Source organism: Hypanus sabinus, chromosome 2, assembly GCF_030144855.1.
Source record: "Hypanus sabinus isolate sHypSab1 chromosome 2, sHypSab1.hap1, whole genome shotgun sequence".
Taxonomy (NCBI): domain Eukaryota; kingdom Metazoa; phylum Chordata; class Chondrichthyes; order Myliobatiformes; family Dasyatidae; genus Hypanus; species Hypanus sabinus.
In genome coordinates, this window is record NC_082707.1 from 150,338,493 (window position 1) to 150,363,747 (window position 25,255).

Here is a 25,255-nt window from a genome sequence, read left to right on the forward strand (position 1 = left end):
TATCTACTGATGTCTACTATAAGCCTACGGACTCTCACAGCTGCCTGGACTATTCCTCTTCCCAACCTGTCTCTTTCAAAAATGCTATCCCCTTCTCACAATTCCACTGTCTCTGCCGCATCTGCTCTCAAGATGAGGCTTTTTATTCTAGGACAAAGGATGTGTCTTCCTTTTTTAAACAAAGGGGCTTCCCTTACTCCACCATCAACTCTGCTCTGAAATGCATCTCTCCCATTTCATGCATATCTGCACTCACCCCATCTGCCCATCACTCGGGATAGGGTTCCCCTTGTCCTCACCGACCAACCGACCAATCTCCAGGTCCAACATATAATTCTCCGTAACTTCTGTCACCTCCAATGGGATCCCACTACCAAGCACATCTTTCCCTCCCCCCTTTCTGCTTTCTGCAGGGATCACTCCCTACGCGACTCCCTTGTCCATCCGTCCCCCCCATCCCTTCCCACAGATCTCCCTTCTGGCACTTATCCTTGTAAGCACATACACTTCCTCCCTCACCACCATTCAGGGCCCCAGACAGTCCTTCCAGGTGAGGCGACACTTCACCTGTGAGTCGGCTGGTGTGATATACTGCGTCCAGTGCACCCGGTGCAGCCTTTTATATATTGGTGAGACCTGACGCAGACTAAGAGACTGTCTTGCTGAACACCTACGCTCTGTATGCCAGAGAAAGCAGGATCTCCCAGTGGCCACTCATTTTAATTTCACATCCCATTCCCATTCTGATATGTCTATTCATGGCCTCCTCCACTGTCAGGATGAAGCCACCCTCAGGTTGGAGGAACAACACCTTATATTCTGTCTGGGTAGCCTCCAACCTGATGGCATGAACATCGATTTCTCTAACTTCTGTTATGCCCCTCCTCCCCTTCTTACCCCATCCCTTATTTATTTATTTATCTATCTATCTATCTATCTATCTATCTATCTATCTATCTATCTATCTATCTATCTATCTATCTATCTATCTATCTATCTATCTATCTATCTATCTATCTATCTATCTATCTATTTATTTACTTACTTACTTACTTACTTACTTATTTATTTATTTATTTATTTATTTATTTATTTACTTACTCATTTATCTATCTATTTATTTATTTATTTATTTATCTATCTATCTATCTATCTATCTATCTATCTATCTATCTATCTATCTATCTATTTATTTATTTATTTATTTATTTATTTATTTATTCATTCATTCATTCATTCATTCATTCATTTATTTATTCATTTATTTATTTATTTATTTATTTATTTATTTATTCCTCCCCTCCTTTTTTTTCCTCTCTCTGCCCCTCTCACAATCACGCTTTGCCTGTTCTCCATCTCCCACTGGTGCTCTCCTCCCCCTTTCTTTCTCCCTAGGCCTCCCGTCCCATGATCCTTTCCCTTCTCCAGTTCTGTATCCCTTTTGCCAATCACATTCCCAGCTCTTAGCTTCACCCCACCCCCTCCTGTCTTCTCCTATCATTTTGCATTTCCCCCTCCCCCTCCTACTTTCAAATCTCTTAATATCTTTTCTGTCAGTTAGTCCTGACGAAGGATCTCGGTCCAAAATGTTGACTGTGCTTCTTCCTGTAGGTGCTGCCTGGCCTGTGCGTTCCACCAGCATTTTGTGTGTGTTGCTCATGGTAGCATATAGTGACATATACAGTATGGACATTGATAATAATTTTACTTTGAACTTTGAATGTTACACTTCAACTCATCCTACTGACTTCTATTTTGTCCCTGTAATCTGCCTGTCGTTCCTCACAGTCTCACTACACACGGCAGCTAGTTGTATACCAATTACCCGACCCTCAGTACCATCACTCTAGTTCCCATCCCCCTGCCAAATTAGTTTAAACTCTCCCCAACAGTTCTAACAAACCTGCTTACAAGGATATTGGTGCCCCTTGAGTTCAGCTGTAAATTGTCCCCTTCTCAGAAGAAATCCCAATGATCCAGAAATCTGAAAAGCTGCTCCCTGCCCCAAGTCATCTGCTAAATCATCCTATTCATACCTTCACTGGCACATGGCTTAGGTAGCAACCCAATCGTTATCGCCCTTCTTTTCGGCTTTCTCCCTGACCCCTTATGTTCTCTTTTCAGGATCTCAGCCCTTTTTCCTGTTTACATTATCGGTACCAATAAGCACCATGAATTCCAGCTATTCGCCTTCCTCTTTATAATGGTATGGATCTGTTCCGAGACATCCCTGACCTTTGCACATGGGAGGCCAAGGTCATGAATGTCTCGGAACAGATCCAGTGCATTATAAATACTATCCGGGTGTCTCTTTCATGTCCACAGAAACTCCTCTCTGCTCCTTTAACTATGGAATCCCATATCTTTTCCCCTCTTCCCGTCAGAGCCACAGAATAAAGGCTCAGTGCCAGAGACCCAGTAGGTCAACTCACCCCTCCCCCACCTCCCCAACAGTATCCAAAGTGGTAAATTTATTATTGAGGGAAATGACTACAGGGGTACTCCAGACTGGTTTCCTATTCCCTCATCCTTTCCTGACAGTCACCTAGCTACCTGCCTCCCGAAACATAGGGATGATCACCTACTGGTAGCTCCTATCTATCACCCACTCATACTCCTGTATTGAGCTGCAGCTCCACTTCCTTAACTTGGTCTGTAAGGAGCCGCAGTTTGGTTCATGTTGTGCAGATGTAGTTATGTGGGAGACTGGAGGACTGAGTTCCTTCATCTCACACAAAGAACATTTCTCTAAATCCGGATGCATCCTCACAGCACTAGCGATGGACTAACAAACAAAGAGAGGGAAAAAGAACACTCACTGGAAACTTGCCTAGAGCCACCACCTCTTCTCAACAAAGCCTGTCGAGCTTCCCACTCTAACCACAAGAAGAAAGGGAACAGGAAACAAAGAGTGCCAGTCAGCATGTACATGATCACAGCATTGCAGGGAAAATCCCTTTCATCTCACTGGAGCTTCCTTACAAAAATACAGAGAGCCATCTCCAGCATGTGCATGCTGACTTGCTGCCTGGGCAGAAGAAAAATGGAACATCTGGAATGATCAAAATTGTCTCTGTACCGGGCCGACTGTCAAAACAATGAAGTGATTCTGTGTAATGGAATCTCAGACCTGTAACGACAGACCATGCAGCATCTGTCAGTCTGCTCAACTGTCTCGGACAACCTGTGCACAGTGCATGACCTTGCCAAGGCCAAATCTACAAGTTATCTTCAGCTGAACAGGCATAAATTGAACTGGTATTGTAGAAGATCAATATAGGAGCTGCAGACCATGTACATAAAGCACCCTAATTCAAAACACCCTCGCAAATGATGCCAAAGGGAATGGCATTAAAATTTTAAATACAAAACAACTGAGTAGATATCTAAAAAAAGTGCATTTATAAAAGCTACGGTACTATTTTATCAGAGAAAAAAAAATTAGATGTGTGAAAATAGTGCCTGATAGAATTGTTCCATTAGGTAGGAAATGAAGCCAGTTTATGACTGATCCCTAAGATAGACTGTGTTGTGCATTCAATGGTTCAATTTAATGTCAGAGAATGTACACAGAATACAAGCTAAAATCCTTACTTTTTGCAGACATCCATGAAACAGAGAGAAAAATAACAAAGAATGAATGACAGAAAAACATTAGAACCACAAAGTCCCCCTCTGCTGCCCATGCACAAGCACCAGCAAAGCACCAACCCTCCCCCACTTGCTTCAGCACAATGCATCAGATTCCCCCTCCACCCACCATGCAAGCAATAGCAAGTCCTCAGAAACTATGATCTATATTTCATCAAAAACTACTGTCCATCCAAAACTTTGACATCTCAACAGGCCCTCTCTCTCACTAATGAGGGAGAAAGAGTTATCACTCCTGCTACAGTGACAGGGGAGGCCTCCAGCTTGCTGTTCTGATGAACAGTCTGCAGTGTCGCTTATTCAGGTTCCCCCAACTCGCAAATCAGCAGTCCCTCTCTCACTGCTGAAAGAGAGATGAGATTGATCGGGGGCAAAGGCTTCGACAGCCACACCCACTGTCCTGGTGTTTCGATCTCCCGCGATGCTTTGGTCTGCGACATTGCCGAGGAATCCGTTCGTCTTCACCCCAAAGGCGTACATCTTCCATGATGCTCCTGGAGATCCCATAACTCAGTCCACTCGGTGAGTTCCGAAGAGTGAGAACCCACCGACCGTGAAGAATGCAGTTTGAACGCTGCTATAAATCCTGAGCTCCAACAGGACTCCAGCCACCTTGAAAAGGAAACAAAAGGTTAGGAGTTCAGAAGGTTTAAACAGTTTTGCAAATGAACCCACGGCTTGACAAGGTGTTCTCTTGGACCCTACCAGATGCAAGTGCAGAAGTTGCAGAGTTATTTAAAACATCCTTAGTGACAGGAGAGGTACCAGAGGACTGGAAATTAGCCAGTGTTGTTCTGCTGTTTAAAAAAGGCTCTAATCAGAAACCAGAAAACTATAAACCGGTGAGGCTGACATTATTTGTGGAAAATTGACTGGGTACATAACTATGTGGATAGACGTGGACTGATTAAGGACAGTCAGCATGGCTTCATGCGTGTTAAGTTATGTCTAATCAATCTTATAGAGGCTTTTTGAGGAAGGTACAAGGAAAATGGATGAAGGCAAGGCAGTGAATGTCATTTACATGGATTTTAGCAAGGCATTTGACAAGGTCCCACATGGGAGGATGGTCAAGAAGGTTCAGTTGTTTGGCATTCAGAGTGAGGTGGAAAAATTGGATTAGACATTGGCTTTATGGGAGAAGCCCACAAAGTCCACAGTGGTAATCTTCGCATTGCTGCCTGTGCAACGAGACAGAGAGGGTTGGTGGCTGATGAATGCTTAATGAATGCGTGGCTGAAGAATTGGTGCAGCGGGCAGGGTTTCAGATTTCTGGATCATTGGGATCTCTTCCAAGGAAGGTCTGACCTGTACAAAAAGGACAGGCTGCACCTGAACTGGAAAGGGACCAATATCCTGGCGGGCAGGATATGAGCTGTTGGGGAGGATTTAAACTTGTTTGGCAGAGAGGTAGGAATCAGAATGTGACTGCAGAGATTATGGTAGAAGGACAAGGGCATGACGCTATGTGTTCTGAGTTGCTGAGGAAGGACAGGCAGGAGACAAAACATAAATGTAGCCAGTTAGAGTGGTTGTAATGTGTCTATCTCAATGGTAGGAGTATTAGGAATAAAGGGGATGAACAGAGCATGGTCTGTACATGGAACTACGATGTTGTGGGCGTTACTGAAACTTGTCTGGAGGAAGGGCAGGATTGGCTGATGCAGGTACTGGGTTTTAAGTGTTTTAAAAGGAATAGGATGGGATGTTGAAAAGGAGGGGGCAGTAGCATTACAGGTCAGTGATAGTATCAGGGCTATAGAAAGGGAGGACACTGCAGAGTGAGTGCCCACTGAGTCGGTGTGGGTGGAAGTCAGAAATAGGAAGGGATCAATCACTGAGTTGGGAGTAGTTTATAGGACCCCAAATAGCCCTTGGGGCACCGAGGAGCAGATAAGCAGGCAGATTTTAGAATGGTGCAGGAAATACAGGGTTGTAACGCAAAAATACAACTGCAGATGCTGTGGATCATAGAATACGTACACAACACTGGAAGAACTCAGCAGGTCAGGCAGCATCCGCGAGGAAAGAGTAGCCAACGTTTTGGGCCGAGACCCTTCATCAGTTATGGGTGATTTCAACTTCCCTCATATTGACTGGCACCTCCTGACTGTAAGGAGGATAGATGGGGCTGAATTTGTCAGGTGTGTTCAAGAAGGATTCCTGACACAGTATGTGGACCAGCCGATGAGAGGAGAGGCCATAATGGATCTAGTTATGGGTAATGAACCTGGTCAGGTGACAGACCTCTTGGTGGGGGAGCAATTTGGTGAGAGTGACCACAACTCCCTTAGCTTCAGCATAGCTATGGAAAAGGATAAAAACAGACAAAATGGAGAAATACTTAACTGGGGAAGAGCTAACTATGAAGGGATGAGGCAGGAACTAGCGAGAGTAAATTGGAAACAGATGTTCAAAGGGGAAAGCACAGAAGTAATGTGGGAGAAGTTTAGGGACCACTTGTGCTGGGTTCAGGATAGGTTTGTCCCACTGAGACAAGGAAAAAATGGTAGGAACTGGGAACCGTGGCTGATAAATCACATGAGACAACTCGTCAAGAGGAAAAAGAAAGCATATGTTAGATATAAGAAACAGGAAGCAGGAGGGGCTCATGAGAAATATAGGGTAGCCAGGAAGGAGCTTAAGAAAGGATGTAGGAGAGCTCGGAGGAGGCATGAGAAGGCATTGGCAAGTAGGATTAATGAGAACTCCAAGGCATTCTATCCGTATGTGCAGAACAGAAGGATGATAAGAATGAAGGTGGGGCCGCCAAAGGATAAAGAAAGGAACATGTGCCTGGAAGCAGAGGAGGTTGGGAAGGTCCTAAGTGAATACTTTGCTTCAGTGTTCACAAGTAAAATGATCTTGATCAGGGTGAGGTCGAAATAGAACAGGCCTGTGTGCTGCACAATGTGGAGATTAAGGAAGAAGAAGTGCTGGATCTTCTTAAAAACATCAAGATTGATAAGTCCCCAGGGCCAGACGTGATATATCCCAGGTTGCTGTGAGAAGTGAGAGAAGAGATCGCTGGAGCAGTAGGATTCTTTGAATCCTCTTTGGCTGCATGGGAGGTGCTGGAGGATTGGAGAATGGCAAATGTAGTTCTCTTGTTTAAAAAAGGTAATAGGGAGAATCCTGGGAACTATAAACAGGTGAGTCTTACGTTGGTGGTCTGCAAACTATTGGAAAGTGTTCTTAAGGATAGCATTTGGAGAAGAACAGTTTACTCAGGGATAATCAACATGGCTTTATGAAGGGAAGGTCGTGCCTCACAAGCCTAATTGAGTTATTTGAAGAAGTAACAAAAGGAATTGATGAGGGTAGGGTGGTAGATGGGGTCTACATGGATTTTAGCAAGGCATTTGACAAGGTCCCCCACAAGAGACTCATCCAGAAAGTCATGAGGCATGGGATCAGTGGAACCTTGGCTGTTTGGATAAAAAATTGTCTTACAGGAAGAAAGCAGAGGGTAGTAGTGGAAGGAAATTATTCTGCCTGGAAGTTGGTGACTAGTGGAATGCCGCAAGGATCTGTCCTGGGATCCCTGCTTTTTGTGATTTTATCAATGACCTGGATGAAGAGGCGGAAGGATGGGTGAGTAAGTTTGCAGATGACATGAAGATTGGAGGGGTTGTGGATGGAGCTGTAGGTTGTCGAAGGTTACAAAAGAATATAGACAGGATGCAGAGTTGGACAGAAAAGTGGCAGATGGATTTCAATCCGGATAAGTATGAGGTGATGCATTTTGGAAGGACAAACCAGAAGGCTGAGTGCAGGGTTAATGGTCGGTTACTTAACAGTGTGGATGAACAGAGGGACCTTGGGGTTCAAATCCATACTTCTCTCAAGGTTGCTGCACAGGTTCTAGTGTTCTAGTGGTCATAGAGGGTTAGCTTTCTGACTGGATACCTTTGACTAGTGGTGTGCCCCAGAGATCGTGGCTGCGTCCTTTTCTGTTTGTCATCTAGATCAACAATCTGGATGATAATGTGGTGAACTGGATCAACAAATATGTAGATGACACCAAGAATGGGAGTGCAGTGGACAGCGAGGAAGGCAATCATAACTTGCAGAGGGATCGGCATCAGCTGGAAAAATAAGCTAATAAATGGCAGATGGAATTGAGTGCAGCCAAATGTGAGGTTTTGCACTTCGATAGGACCATCCAGGGTAGGTCTTACACAGTGAAGGGTAGGGCACTGAGGAGTGTGGTAGAATAAAGGAATCTGGGAAAATATGTCCATAATTCATTGAAAATTCACAGCTAATTAGGATTGTAAAGAAAGCTTTTGGCACATTGGACTTCATATTCAATACAAAAGATGATGTTAGATTGGAGTTATATAAGACATTGGTAAAGCTTAATCTGGAGTATTTTATATGGTTTTGATCACCTACCTACAGGAAATATGTAAATAAAGTTGAAAGAGTGCAGAGAAAATTTTCAAGGATGTTGCTAGGACTGAAGGACCTGAGTTATAAGGGAAGATTGAATAGAGTAGGACTGTATTCCTTGGAACGTAGAAGACTGAGAGGAGATTTGATAGAGGAATACAAAATTATGAGGGGTAAATAGAAGCAGGATTTTTACACTGAGGTTGTGAAGGACTATAAAGAGGTCATGGCTTAAGGGTGAATGGTGAGAAGTTTAAGGGAAACATAAGGGGAAACTTATTTACTTAGAGGGTCATGAGTGTGTGGAATGAGCTGCCAGCAGAAGTGGTGCATGCGAGTTCAATTTTAATGTTTAAGATCAGTGGATTGATACATGCATTGTACGGTTATGGAGGGCTACAGTCCCAGAGCAGGTCAATGGGAGTAGGCAGTTTAAATTGTTTCAGCACAGACTAGATGGGCAAAGGGTCTGCTTCTGTGCTGTACTTCTCTGACTCTATGACTAAGTTGCCCAGCTCCACGAAAACCTCTGGCACCATCTTCTTCTTGCAGAAGAAACAACGTGGCTGTCAAACGCATACACATATTATGTGTTTATGTGATTCAATACGAGGAACAAATGCCTTATTTGGAAATTTGATAGGGAGGAGTGAAGAGCTTTATAGGGACTCAGTACCCACATTGTAGCACAGCCCCTTCAGACAGAATGTGCAGTCTGGCTGAGGTGGGGGCTGGTGAAGAGAGGAGGCAGAAGCACAAGGAAATTGCAGGGGATGATGGGAATTTGATGTATCAGCAGTAGCAGGGCAAGGGATGTTCAGTTCCTGGGCCAAGGAACCTCATGTTTTGCCAGGTTTGCTTTCTAAACATAGCTGCTGCCCCTGGTAAGATCAAACAGTTATAAGTAAGCTTCTAATATTGTTTAGCTTCTAGTCATAAAGAGGAGCCAGTCTTCAGTTACTAAAATGTAAATTGAAAGCAGTATTCAAGTTAAAGTTAAATCAAAGCACAGTCAATAGAGCAATTTTACAAACAAGCTCTGTCTATGAAACAGACTGCTAGCCCATAATACCTGGTTTATTGCTCCTTGGGAGGTGCAGTATGAGGCAATGGATTATTTAATTTGGCTTGTTTCAAACAGACAATGTTAACTGAGTTGCTTAGCTCAAGGAAGTGTGCTGGCAGGTTCATGTACTGAAGGAAGTTAGCTTCACAGCATTAACAATGGGTAGCTGGGTACTGTGGCTCCAAAAACCTTTTAGATCATTTGTTGGACACAAAGGTTGGGAGTGTTGTGGATAGTGTGGAAGGCAGTCAGAGGATATAGTGGGACATTGTGTCATAAGGGGACAGGAGGCTGGACCCAAGTGCAGGATGCAGGCACTGAAGTACTAGGGGCAGGACGGGAACAATTAAACGATAGACAAGATGTGGTGACCATGGTGTGTGTGTGAGGGACGTGACGTTCAAGGTAATTCTGGGGTTCCGGGAGAGCCTTAGAGTTCAGGCAAGGCAGGATCTTGGAGTTCAGGCAAGGCAGGCCCTGGACCTCCCAGGCAGGAACACAGGGGCCTGAGCAGGTCACAGTGCACCTGGGTAGTTGTGGGGCACAACCCATTGGCAGCAAGGGATAGGTAGGGCCAGAGACCTCTGGGCAGGCCACAAAACTCCTAGGCAGGGACCTCCCAGGAAGGAACACAGGGGCCTGAGCAGGTCACAGGGCACCTGGGTAGATTGCAGGACACAACCCATCAGCAGCAAGGGACGGAAAGGGGCAGAGACCCCCACCAGGCAACAGCAGTCCAGCCAGGCTTACCCAATGGAGGCAAGGGATAGGAAGGGAACTAGGTCCAGGGTGACTGCCAGACTTACTTGAAGAACTCATCTTTAATAAGGGGAACGCCACGCCAGGGCAACCAGAGGAACAGGACAACTCCACTCAGTCCCAGAGGCCCCTATATACACCGCGAGCCGATGGGCATTAGGTGAACCTCCTTGAGCCCCAACAAGCCACGATGATCCACAGGTGTGACTACTTGGGCTCAAGGGCGAAAGGAGGGACGGCTACAAGATGCAGAGTCTGGAGTCCGCGGTCCGGATCAAGAACTGGAATGCGGGCTCCGGATCAGACCATAACACATTGAAAGGATACAAAACTGAGCTGAGAAATGGCAGATGTTCAACCCTGATAAGTGTGAAGTGGTTCATTTTGGTAGGTCAAATATGATGGCAGAATATAGTATTAATGATCAGACTCTTGGCAATGTGGAGGATCAGAGGGATCTTGGGGTCCGAGTCCACAGGACGCTCAAAGCAGCTGCGCAGGTTTACTCTGTGGTTAAGAAGGCAGACGACGTATTGGCCTTCATCAATTATGGAATTAAATTTAGGAGCCGAGAGGTAATGTTGCAGCTATATATGAACCTGGTCAGACCCCACTTGGAGTACTATGCTCAGTTCTGGTCGCCTCATTACAGGAAGGATGTGGAAGCCATAGAAAGGGTGCAGAGGAGATTTACAAGGACATTGCCTGGATTGGAGAGCAACGTCTTATGAAAATAGGTTAAGTGAACTTGGCTTTTTCTTCTTGAAGTGATGGAGGATGAGAGGTGACCTGATAGAGGTGTATAAGATGATAAGAGGCATTGATCATGTGGATAGTCAGAGGCTTTCTCCCAGGGCTGAAATAGCTAACACGAGAGGGCCCAGGGTCTTTTAATAGACTATTGGAGAGGTACATGGAGCTTAGAAAAATAGAGGGCTATGGGTAACCCTAGTAATTTCTAAGGTAGGGACATGGTCGGCACAACTTTGTGGGCTGAAGGGCCTGTATTGTGCTGTAGGTTTTCTATATTTCTGTGCTTCTAAAAGGAGTATCTGAGGAAATATCATATATGTGTGGAGTCCACCCAAGTGGCATAACCAGGGTATAAAAGTAGAGACCAGTTTCAGACATATCAAGAATGGAGTAAAGAACATCAGAAAGCGTAACAGAAACACAGGGATGAATTAAAGCCCATTCCTCCACCTTCTGCAATGGATGATTCATTCACTGGCATTGTTGCATCTTTTTAGTTGTCTGTGGAAATCCTTTGTTTTTTTAGAAATAATCTGTGTTTTAGAAATAGTTCGTAATTTAGGAATGTTTTATAAAATAGAAATCCACTGTGAGTTTTAAATGTGTTTTAGGAATGTTGTTTGGATTTAAGTATGTATCACTAAAAATAAATGAACTGTGTTTTAAGCTAGTTCGTTAACTGGAAGCATCTTCTCCTTTGTAGGCAGAGGGAACCCACAACTTGAATAATGGGTATTGGCAGCTAAACTCACCGCGAAGAATAAATGGGAAAGTGACTCGTCTTTGATGAGTTGGTAGTTACAATGTAATCTTCCATTAGTGAGAGTACTCATGGCTATTTATATCTGATAGGGTTTAAGGTATTCATTTGAGTTCGGAACTTTGTGGTCAGCAAATCGAAAAGGAAGAGGAATCAGGGAATACCATTAGGGTTGTGAGGGAAGAGCGACTGGGGCAAGGTGAATTAAAAGAAGTTTGGGAGAAGGGCGAATAAAGAGGAAGGAGAATCAAGGAGAAGAACAATGGAGGGAAGGGTGCATCCAAGGAGTGGAAAATTGGTGAAAAAAGAGCCAAGGGGAGAGAGAACAGGGAAAAGCAAAAGTTATGGAGGGTGGTGATTTAGGCATAGCGATAATGGGTGACTATTGGTTAGGAGAACAAAAGATGGAAGAAGGGAGTGGAAGAAGGCCATAAAATAGGAGCAGAATTAAGCCATTCAGCCCATCGAGAGTGCTCCTTCATTCAATCATGACTGATTTATTTTTCCTCACAACCCCATTTGCTTGCCTTTTCTCTGCACCCTTTGACAAACTTACAAATCAAGAACCTATCAGCCTCCACTTTAAATATACACAGTGACTTGACTTCCACAGCCACCAGTGAAGGGAGAGTGGAACACAGGGTGAATCAAGGACAGTGTGTTAAAGGAATAAGGGAATAGTGAAAGGATATGTGGGGGAAGGGTGGGTAGAGACAGGGAGCGTTAACAGAAGTGAGAGTGAAGGAAGTCCAGGGAAGGGTTAGTGGAGGGGAAGTTCAGAAGGGGGCAGAGGGTCAGGAAGAGGGACAGTGAGAAGAAGGATCAGAAGAAGGAGAAAAAGAAGAGTGAGTGAGTGATGGAAAGGAGAGTGTGCAGAAGGGAGGGTGGGAGAAGGGAAAATGGTGGGAAGTTCAATCCTTGGCCTTGTTGAACAAATTTACAATAAATATATCAATGGATTATATAAAAGAATATTATGATTGAAGGGTTCCTCAGATTTTGTCTTCTCTCCTGTCGTAACTTTGCCTGAAGTGTGGTGAAGCATCATTTGCAAGGATAAATGGGTCTTCTGACAAGATGAAGTATCCTCAAAGCAAACTTGGAATCCGGTAAACTCTTCTCTGACTTGAAAAAAAAGAAACCTGTAATCATTTTATTTAGCTTCTGTTTCAATAAGGTTTGATTTGTTTTCATAGTGTTTACCAGATACATTGGGACTTAGTTCAGCCAACAGAGGTCTTGCAGTAAATCTTCTATGAAAGATAGTACTCCAACTATATAGGGTTTTGGCATTTCATACTGAATTGTCAGTGTGAATTATATGTTTATCATAAGGAGTTGAGCTTGAGACTCAAGCCTGTGGACTCAGATAAACTGCTGTCACTGAGTCAGACTACACAGGCTACAAGAGAAAAAGTGATAACTTGCTGACTCTTTTCTCTATTCCCTTTATCACATGTGGTACCTCACTGCTAAGTGTTTCCAATATTTTCAAATTCTTTTCAAATATGCCTGGAAGGCAACTTAAGGGTGAAAATAAAATATTATGAATGCACTGGAGAAAGGAATAAAGTACAGTTTGAAGTTTTTAATTGGGATTGGTAGTTGTAATAATTAAACTTAATTTACTTCATCTGGTGCAAATAAAGGCATGTTAAAACTAATATGTAAAAGTACATTAATATCCTCATAATAGCTGGGCATTCACTTGACATAGTGCCTGATTTTGAATTCCCAGCTTGGATAGAAGCAATGAACTTATATATCTTCTCTACAAATGCTACATTTTTAATTCATGACTTTAATTTAGTTTTATTGTCTTTATATATTAATTGCTTGGTGGAGTCATAAATTTTGGTCTCTGCTGAACCTTTGGATGGGTCTGGACATAGCAAAATGCCAGATATTTGATTGCACCTGAAATTTAAGTTGCTAGTTTGATTCTATTTAAAACCAGTAGAACAGTCTATTCTCAAATTCAAACTGGTTTTACTCCTAAATATATTTCCTTCATGGTCAGTAAGTTCATATATATATACCCACTGATATTCTGTGTTTAAAATCTACTTGGTATATCTCCAACTAGGCTGAAATACAGAAGGGTTTTCTGAATACAGGACATACGGTCATATATAAACTTCAGCAGGAGAGGCACTAGAAACAAAAGTCATAAACAGTAACCTACAATCCTTCATGTGATTTCTATAGCTTGAATTTAAGCACCCCTGTAAGGACAAATAAACTCCTCTCGTGATCCAGCTGGGTACAGGTATTGATTATAACTAATGTTTAGATATCAACTCTGCCATCTTCATCAGGGTAAGCACAAGGACCTTTTAAAACATTGTAAGGATTTTGCTCTTTTCACTCTGGTGTGAATGGCTGGATAGGCTGTTTAACATGGTCATAATGCATATGGAAATGAGGGACTTGGTACCATTAGACATGAAGGAGGACCTTCAGTCTCAGACCTCCATGCAGGAGAATAGGATGGACCAAGTGAAAAGACCACTAGTAGGAAATAGTCAGACAAGTACCTGATCAATGATCATTGTTTTTGATTTTAAAACTTTGTACATTTAGTCTAGAGAAATTCTCATCGGTAGAGCCTCCTGAATATATACATTCTTCAAATAAAGGTTTGTTATTCTATCTCTTTGGATTCTAAGTGATATTTATTCTTCGACAAGCTAGTTGTTAGGATTTCAGTCTTGCTCTTCTTTTATAATTATGTCATTCCATCACAATTTTCTCCAGTTTTTTTCTACAATGCAATGTATAAGGGAGTATCTCTTATACTGATGGAGAGCTCAAAACTCAAGTGAAGCACCTAGAATTAGAAAAACAATAGTAAAACTGGGTCATAAAATAACCTTAGAAAGATAATACCCTGAATTAATAAATCATTGTCTTTCCTTGAAGGTCTGATGACGAGTCTTTGACTTGAAACATTAGCTCTGTTTCTGTTACTACAGATATGATGTGACCTGCTGAATATTTCCAGGATTTTCCATTTTTATTTTGCATTTTTCAAAATGGTGTTATATGCATTGAAAATAACTTACATGTAGCTTCATAAAATATTTTAGCACAGCATCTGGGAACAATGAAACTCCAGCTTCCTTTTCTCACTTTCCACCATCCTAGAATTCCCAGTGCAGACTCTATTGTTGGACACTTGCCATCAGTTGCACCAACCACAGTGTACATAACTCTCCTTAGAAGGAACACAATAGCTTCAGGCAATGTACTGTAGGTGATTTTAAATAATGCCAGCTGGCAAAGACTTCATTAGTTTAAGTGCATTTTTATATTTACAAAAATGATTTGTTCTTCCAAGTCCTTAAACATACTGTGTAAAGAATTGGTGGGGGACAAATTCTGTGATTGAACAGAGTATTTATTTAAAATAAAACAAATCAATTGCAAACAAGATAACATTTAGCTTTGGAATCTCCTTGTAGAAACAAGAGGAAATAGCATTTTGGAAGATGCAGACTTGATATCAATCTATTGCTCAGGAGTGTCAACTGGCAGTAGAAATGAAGGATTAAGTAAAGTTATCAAATATGTAATCAATTTCTTTTTCAATAGTGGAAAAGTAAAATATCCACTTTACACTGCATACATCATATAGGCCACCAAGTAATAGGAAATACATAAAGAAATAAATTGGCAAACAATTTATAGTGATAACAATGACTTTCATTGTCGGGGTTACAAAAGATATTAAACAAAGGGGACATGTGTAAACGTAGATTTTGTTGATCAAGTATATCAAATTACTGAAATCAAAGCAAATTATATTTCATTGGTGGAGCATTTGGAAAATAAAGACCTTAATATCATGATCAATATCAAAAATGGAAATGGAACAGTCAAGGATAAATATACATAAAATTAGACAAAGTTTAATTTCAATAAATTTCAATTGGCATTGTAAGGAAGGCTGTGAGGTTCACTAACAAAGTTATCAAATGAAGAAAGCAAGTCTTCTACCACTTGCCATGGAAACCTCCGCTTCTGAAAGAGCGGCATCTTAGATGCACAGGAAATGTGAACCTCTGCTCACTCATCCTATCTCTCCCTGAGCATGAGGCCCTGCAAACTGCTTGGAAAGTTAATCACTGTTGTATCCTTCATTTGTGCTCAAAATTAACGGAGCCAATTCATCACTAATTTAATTGAAGTCTCATTAAAACTCAGGTGCAGAAATTAGCATCTCATTACTGCTACTCTTTCCCAATGTTAGGTGAGAAATTTGACCAGAAATCCTTGGAATTCATTGTGTAAGAGGTCATGGTGCCTCAGTCACTGAGTATATGAAAAAGAGACGAGCAGATTTTTAGGTAATGAGGTAAGCAAGAGACCTGTGTATTCCATTCTGTTCTAGCCCTACTTTCAAAGACAGCTTTCCTGAAGATCAAAGAACCTGTGGGTGCATTGATAACTAGGTAATCTCAGGTGGAGCTTGAATACTTTCATGTTTTTGGTTAGTTCTGGATGCTGAAAAATCAGTAGAAGATAAAAACCTTTGCCGGATTGAGTGGCAAAGATCTCTTACCTCAGGGTGGTTCCATCACATGTATATGTGCATGTGATATCATCACTACCACTTGACCACTTGACATATTTAAAGAACTATAAGCAAGAACACGTCTGCTTTCCCTCTTTGAAGAAGCCAAGGTAATATCATCATGGTACACAATCATTACAGATTCTGCATATGAACTGACTTACTAATTGCATTGACCTCCTCAAAATTGTGTTGGTTTCTGGTTGTTCACTCATTCTGTGTTATAGGAACATGTGGCTTTCTAATTTAAGAGCGGATGTTTCCTATAGTAGAGGAGTCTAGGACCAGGAACAGCCTCAGAATAGAGGGATGTCCATTTAGAATGGAGATGCTGAGGAACTTCTTTAGCCAGCGGGTCATGAACTGATGGAATTCATTGCCACAAGTCATTGGGTCTATTTAAAGCAGAGGTTGATGTGTTTTTGATTAGTAAGTGTATCAAAGGTTACAAGGAGAAGGCTGAAGAATGGTGCTAAGGGGGATAATAAATCAGCATAAAGGAATAGTGGAACAGACTCAATGGGACATATGGTCTAACTCTGCACCTATATCACATCAAGTCATAGAAAAGTACAACACAGAAACAACCTTTGGCCAATCTGGTCCACGCCTAACCATATGTACTAACAACTCCCATCAACCTACACCGGACCATAGCTCTACTATGCGTGTACCTATTCAAACATCTCTTAAATGTTGAAACTGAGCTTGCATGCACCACATGCACTGGCAGCTCATTACACATTCTCGTAACGCTCTGAGTGAAGAAGTTTCTCTTCATGTTCCCCTTAAACATTTCACTTTCCACCCTTAACTCAGGACCACTAGTTGTAGTCCCACCCATTCTCAGTGGAAAATGTCTGCTTGCATTTACCCCATCTATACTTCTCATAATTTTGTATACCTCTATTAACTCTCCCTTCAAACTTACATGTTCCAAGGAATAAAGTCCTAAACTAAATTATAACTCAAGTTCTCCAATCCCGGCAACACCTTGTAAATTTTCTCTGTAATCTTTCAACCTTATTTACATCATTCATGTAGGTAGGTGACCAAAACTACACACAATGCTCCAAATTAGGCTTCACCAATATCTTAAACAATTTCCTGTATTCTATGCTTTGATTTATGAATGCCATTTTCAATGAATTATGAACCTATATTCCCAAATCCCTTTGTTCTACCGCACTCCTCAGTGCCCTGCCATTCACTGTGTAAGACTGACTCTGGGTGGTCCTATCAAAGTGCAACACCTCATACTTATCTGCATTAAATTCCATCTGCCATTTTTCAGCTCATTTTTCCAACTAGCACAGATCCTGCTGCAAGCATTGATAATCTATTTCACTGTCCACTACATCCTCAATCTTGGTGTCGTCTGCATATTTGCTGATCCAGTTAACCACATTATCATCCAGATCCTCGATAGAGATGAAAAAAACAACAACAGACCCAGCACCAATCCCTACGGCACTCCACTAGTTGCTGGCCTCCAGTCAGAGAGGCATCTGTTTACTACTACTCTCTGGCTTCTCCCACAAAGCCATTGTCTAATGTAATTTCAAACAAGGGAAAACCTGCAGATGCTGGAAATCTAAGTAGGACACACAAATATTGGAGGAACTCAGCAGAGCAGGACTGCTGAAATGTTGACTGTACTCTTTTCCATAGATCCTGCCTGGTCTCTTGAGTTCCTCCAGCATTTGTGTGTGTTGTCTAATCCAATTTACTACCTCCTCCTAAATCCGAGTGATTGAAGCTTCTTGACCAACCTCCCATGTGGGACCTTGTCAAGTGCCTTGCTAAAGTCCATGTAGACAACATCTACTGTGGTGCCTTCATCAACTTTCCTTGTAATTTCCTTGAAAAACTCAATAAAATTGGTTAGACACAACCTGATATTTACAAAGCAATGCCGAATATCCCTAACCAGACTATATTTATCCAAATACTGATATATCTGATCCTTTAAAATACCATACACTTTCCCATTACTGATGTCAGTCTCACTGGCTTCTAATTTCTTGTTTTAATTTAGAGCCTTTCTTAAACAGCAGAACAACATAAGCTCTCCTCCAAGTGCTCTGGCACCCCACCTGTCATTAAGGATGATTTTAAGATCTCTGTTAGGGCTCCTGCAATTTCTGCATGTCTCCCTCAGGGTTCAATGGATTACCTTGTAAGCCTTGAGGATTTATTTACCTTCTTTTGTCTCGAGATAACAAATACTTCCTCTTCTGTAATCTGTAAAGGGTCCATTTCTGTATACCGTGTGTCTGTCTCCTGATTAAATACAGATGCCAAAGATCCATTTAAGATCTCCCCATCTCTTTTGGTTCTATGAGTGAATTACCATTCTGATCTCCCAGAGGACCAATTTTGTCCCTTGCTATCCTCGTGTTCTTAACATGTCCTTGGAATCCCTTAGGATTCTCCTTCCCCTGTCTGTTAGGGCAACCTTCTGTCTTCCTAATTTCCTAACTGTTCTTGCATTTCTTATACTCCATAAACTCCACATTTGTTACTACTTGCCTGTAGCAGCTGTGCACCTCCTTTTTCCCCTTAACCAGGGCCTCAATATCTCTTGAAAGCCAAAGTTCCCTACACTTGTTATTGCTGTGTCTGTACAACTCCATATTAATTAAATAAAGACATGCCCATGGGAGGGGAGGGGGGAGGGAGATGGAGAAGGAGAAAGAGAGAGGGAGAGGGAGAGAGGGACAGAGGGAGAAAGAGAACAGACCAATGCACATAGGTAAGTTATCAATCCACAAGTAGTGCTAAGGGGAGTTATTGCTCTAAATAAAATAAATCCATACATTAAATTTCCTCCCCCTTTAGATTATTGTAATATAAAACTATATATGTAACAAAACATTCAACTTCCCATTAATAAACCATATTCAAACATGCTTTTACAGTCACAGTCCATAACTAACTTCACTATATTAAAGATTCAGGCTTTTGGGTGGCGCTCTGTTTCTTTCAGGATGGCTCCTTTGGACCTGTGGAGTGGCATCAGGTTTGGCCGGTGTCTTGTCAAAGACAACTTTCTCTGTTGCAGGTGTCACATTGCTGTTAGTGACATGGTCATCAATGAGAGGTAATTCCAGTGGCTGTAATGTGTCTGTGTTGATGGATGCAGTCGACACATGTGTTCCTCAGCTGAGCATCCAGTATCTGGTCCATGTGACAGCTCTATGTCTGATCTCCAACATCAACTGTGTACATCAGTGGTCCAGTTCTTGTAGCTATCCCACTGGGTGTCCACTTGTCTTCTTAGTAATCACGCGCTAGGACTTTCTGTCCAATCTCGAAGCTCCTCATTGATTCTCTTGGCAACTGGTTGAACTATTTATTCTACACTTCCCTCCATAGATCTGGTTTCAGAAGGTCTATGGGAAATTTCAGATTCCTGCACATGAACAGCATTGCTGGTGTTTGATTTGTTGTCTTGTGAACAGAGTTCCGATACGCAAAAAGGAAATGGTCTACGTTGTGTTGTAGAGAAATTTCTTTTTTGTCTATAACTTTAATGGACTTTGAAAGTTTGGACAAACTTTTCAGCTAACCCCTTCGTTGCTGTGCGATGAGCAGCTGACTTGAAATGTTTGATGTCATTTTTCTTCATTAATAATCTAAACTCTTCTGACATGTATTGTGGTCTGTTTTCACTCACAATTTGTTCAGGTAAGCCACTTCTGGAGAAGCTAGTCATCAGAATGGAAACAGTCTTTTCTAATGTGATTGACTTCAAGGTGTGACCTTCTCCAGTCTCTTTGAATGAGCATCCACAACAATCACATGGAGTCCATAACTGGCCCAGCAAAGTCAATATGTGCTCTTTGCCATGGTGAAGAAGGCCACTCCCATGGGCGTAACGGTGCCTGTGGTGGTGCATTTTGAACTTTGCAGCATCCCAAACAGCTTTTGGCCAAGTCTTCAATCTGTCTATCTATTTCCAGCCATCAGATGTAGCTCCAGGTGAGATTCTTCATCTTGACTGTACGCAGGTGTCCTTCATGCAGATTCTCTAACACTCTGTTGCACAGTTTAGAGGGAACAACAACACAAGAGCCACACATCAGCGTTCTTTGAGGTATTGACAGTTGGTCTCATCTCACTGAGAACTCTGGAAACATGGGGTTACTAAGAGCTGGCCATCCTTGCGTGGTGATGTCATAGACTCTTGACAATGTTAGGTCGCTCCTTGTTTCTCTTTGTATTTCAGAATTTGGTAGTGGCACCTGGTCCACCAATGCTTTATGAAACACCTCTGTTGGGTAACAGCATAAAGACTGTCTTTTTAGTTGCCATCTGTGGAAGTCATGACAGCATTGCTGTGTTGGTTGGTACCCTTGAACTCTATGTCATAAGAGTGGGTTCCTAGGAAAAGTGCCCAACATTGCAACTGGGTAGCAGTCATCACTGGGATTGAAAATAGACACAAGGATCTGGTGGTCTGTCAATAGAGTAAACTTCTGTCCAAAGAGGTCTTTTTTATTCCCCATGCTAGACTAGGGGCCTGTCTCTGCATAGTTGCATTCTGTGCTCATCAGTGATCTTGAAGTAAACACAATCAGTCATTCAGATCCATCTTTTATAGTGTATGACAATATGGCACCAATACCATAAAGGGCATACATTGCATGCCAGTCTGAAGGGCAGAGATGGGTCATAAAGGTGCAGCTACAGTTCAATTAAATAAACACATGCTCACAGGAGACAGCTTTAATTGGTGTACTCCCATTGCAAAGAGAGAGAAAGAGAGAGAAATACATATATGTAGACAACAGACTATATGTAGTGCTAATGGGAATCATTGCTCTAAAAGAAATAGAGCCATACATTGTAATGGGTGAGCAGTTCATCTGATAACATTAGTCTTTTTGTTTCCTTGAATGGTCTTTCACATCTTTCTGACCATTCCCATTTTGCTCCTGTCTGTAAAGGCTGACTTATACTTGTGCTTTGCATCTACATCGTAGTTACTGCGTACCCTATGCCACAGGGTGACATGCACTCACTCTCGCGTCACAGTGATACCGATCGCAACAATTTTGATCGGTTTGCTTGGTAGCATCGCATTTCCTCATACACATTTCCGGTTGCTTCTTCTCTGCCATGTTTGTACACTGATGTGAAATATATGAACCAAATCATCAAATCTACCTGCCAACATGCAAAGGTGTTTGAAATGCATTTCCTCGTCCATGTCTCTCACTAAGAAACTCAACACAGTGGCATAGAAACCCCACAGCCAACTGGTGTTGTGTGTCTTTACTGTGTACTATGCAGTTACTCATGCCAGCATCCCTTTGTTAGCATGTGTGACGGTTTTCTCCATACTGATTAGCTTTCCTCTCATTGTCTCTCATCCTTCCTCCAAATTCTGTCATCCTGTAACTGTGGGTGCCATTGTTGATAACCACTGATATCCAGGTCCATACTTGTCACCAATTTGTTGTGTCTGTACAACTATATACTGTATCAAACAAATAAAGGCACACACACATGAGGTGAGGTTAACTCATATATTCACGTTGCAAGGGGGGGGAGAGAGAGAGAGAGAGAGAGAGAGAGAGAGAGAGAGAGAGAGAGAGAGAGAGAACAGATTAATGTGTGTGCATAGACAATAGATCAATGCACATAGGTAAGTTAATCAGTGCATAAGTAGTGGTAAGGTGAGTCATTTCTCTAAAAGAAATACATCCATTCTTTACAGTTACTTTTACCTTTTATTCTGGCAGACACATACAAGTTTTGTACTCTCAAATTTTCATTTTTGAAGGCCTCCCACTTACCAGATACAGCTTATCAATTAAAACACAGCACTCCAATATGATGCAGGTTCATTAACCTTGTTGCCAATTTGTTGTGTATGTGTCTTGGTGACACAACAATGCTATTAATAAAAATGCTAGAGGTTGGAGCTAAGTTTCATGGTCTTTTACTGGCATAATCTGAACTCGGCACACACGTACAGATCAATGCGCTCCTAATAGTGCATGCTCAATGTGCGCCTAATAGCACATTCAACGACGTGTTACTAAACATAAAGTAGTCCCTTATTATACTGTAGCTATACGGTACACATGCAAATGTTGACAGCTTTAAAAAAACAAATGTTTTGAAGTTTACTCCTTCACAATGAAGGAGTCAGGAGACCAAGAGACACAGTCAGATCCACAGCATATCCAGGCAAGACCACAGCTGACACTGGGCCCCAGGGAATGAGGGTCTGCCTGCCCCAGAAGGGAGATAAAAAGGAGCGACACACACGTTCAGAAGTAGTGTGCTTGTGACACTAGCAAAAAGGACACTTAAGTCAAAAAGAAAACAAGGAGAAATCGGGCTAAATTAACATAACAAAGACAGCGATGATTGGAACCATTACAACATTTGATAGTGGCATTGAAGACTGGGCAACTTTCATTGAAAGAGTAGAGTTATATTATGAGGTTAATGGTGCTAAGGATGAAAAGGAAGCCAGCATCTTACTCAGTATTATGGAAGCAAAAACATATGGCCTGCTACGAAGCTTGTTAACCCCTGAAAAGCCAGCTGACAAAACATTCAAGTAAATAGTAGACACTCTCCAACAGCATTTAAACCCCAAACCACTAGTCATTGCTGAAAGATTTAAATATCACAAACGGAATCAGAGCAAAAATGTAAGCATTTCTGAATATTGCTGAATTGCACAAATTATCAGAACATTGTCAATTTGGAGCAGGTCTATTTGGCGCATTGAGGGATAGGTCAGTGTGCGGCATGCACTGTGAAACCACAAAGAAGAAGCTCCTGGGTGAAAAAGACATTACATTAGAGAAGGCACTGAACATTGCAATATCAATGGAACTAGCAGTACATGGTGCTTCAGAGATACAACAGAAGTCTCTGGAATATGCTATGAATAAAATGTCACTGAACAGAAATGAAGGAAAGAAATGTTACTGTTGTGGGAACTTGTCACATGACCCTGATGACTGTTGATTTAAAGACAAAGAATGCAGAAACTGTGGCAAACAGGGCCACACTGGCAGAGTATGCAAAGCTAGTAAACTGCAGAAAAAGGACAAAATACAGAGAAAAGAGAAACCCCAGAAAGGAAAAGACAACAATGTACACAAAATGGAAGAAAGCAGTTCTGATGAAAATGACTCAGGTGAAAATGAATTGTCTTGTCTGCAACTTCCCAGCGTGAGAGAGATAGATGATCGAAGAGTAATAAGGATCACCGCACAATTGGCAGGCGTGAGACTGAAAATGGAGTTGGACACAGGCTCAGCTTTAACCCCTGTACATGACTACAATTGACTGTTTTCTCACATACCTCTGAAACAAACTAAACTACTGCTAAAGACTTACACAGGACAGAAAGTGCATCCCAAAGGTAAAATTAAAGAGACAGTGACCTATGGAGACAAAGCACAGCAGCTGAACTTCTATGTACTGAAAAATGGAGGACCACCATTGCTGGGGCTTGAATGGCTCAGGAAACTCCAGTTGGATTGGCACACCATCAAGGCACTAGATGTGTCAACAAAGGAGGGAAGCTCAGCAGGGAAGATGTCTGCAGCTCTCCTCTCACCCATTGTTGACTATTACAATGATGAGGATGAACTAGACAGCGTCGATGATGAGGACAAACACAGTATCCGTGGCTGAGACTCAGATGAAGATAGAGGATGCAAGGGAGACAGATATTGCCAATAAGACTACCTAGAAGTAGAAGAGCAGATGCACCAGGAGAAATTGACATCTCTCAAAAGACAGCTACATGTAGGCACTTTTCAGGAGTATCAGGAAAGAATGAAGAAACTGGATCAACAATACAAGGAACGAATATGAAATGCAGAGCTTTTTCTGCAACTGGAGACAGAACAAGTAGAAAGGAATTATATTAAAGAGAAGGAAGCAGCAGTGAGGAATTTGAAGATTAAAAAAAGATTGAGTTAGAAGAAAAGAAAAAGATGATTGAGAATGAGAGGCTAACAATGGACTCACAGGAGATTCTATGGAGGTAAAACCAATAATGACTAGGAAACTATGGAAGAGACCTATTGACCCTGTTCCAATTACCGACAAAAGATGAAAACTTGCACCTGTGCAGTTAAATTACTTGTTAACAGATGAACAGATAATGGAAGTTCTGCAAACTCTCAATACGCTTAAGTCTCCGAAAAGACCAGTATCTCCATTCAAACAGAACAGCTTTCATACAAGGTAACTCTCGAACCAATCATTTCCTCCATTGAGGATCATACACTTAATCCTTTGCAGGGAAGTTTCCTTTGCATATACATATTTTGAATCCTCAGCCAATGTGACTTGTTTTTCACAAAGAAGTTGGGAAACAGCATCAAAACAGAGGCAAAATCTGGCAACAAACTGTAAGGTTTCTATTGTTGTATTTTCACACCTGTGCTGAATGTGCACCTGAAGGAATTCTCCCTCTTGAGCCAGACATATAGCACTGCAGGCAATCCTTAATATCAGCAAAACTGTACTTTAACAGCAGCTTAAGAACAATAGAATAAACAACAGGATTTCGAACAGCTGCTTTGTCAAATGGTGTATGATTACTGGTAAAGTACTGATCTTCCTGTGGGTCATTGGATTGCCTTGACTTTTGAATAACTAGCAGAAACAGCAGATCACCAACCACTTCTTTTGTTGGTAGCAAGTCATCTTTGAAGCAGACCATGGAAACCCAAGCTACAAAAAATACATCACACCTCTTGCAAAATATGACTGATTTTGCTACAGCTTCACTTATTTCTTCTGTTACCACTGGTACATAATCAACATCCAAAGAAGTACGGTACAGTAGGCAGGGTCATTGTCCTGATTCAAGCCACTGCTTTATACATTTTAAACAGTAAAAATGATCACATGGAAGCAGGATGGGATCGTTGAGTTCTCCTAAGCAAATTGTACATTCTTTCAGATCATACCTGAAGAACAGACATTCTGTACTATTTTTACAGTCCCAAGGACCTGATTCACACCCCGAAAGAGCCCTCGGGATCTCACATCAGAGTTACTGTTCAAACTCTTTGCAAGTTGACCAGTATAGAATACAACCTTGTTCTCCAATTTATCATGAATTTCTTTAACTCCCAAGATGATGTGATCTACAAAAAGTGACAGCTTCTTTGTCTTCTCTTGAGCATCTTTCTACCACTCCTGCTGAATCACCAGCACAAAGATATGAAGCATGAATAGAAGATGGAAAGTTATATCACAATAAGAGATGGTATCATAAAGGTCAGGCTGTCTGGTCAAGTCA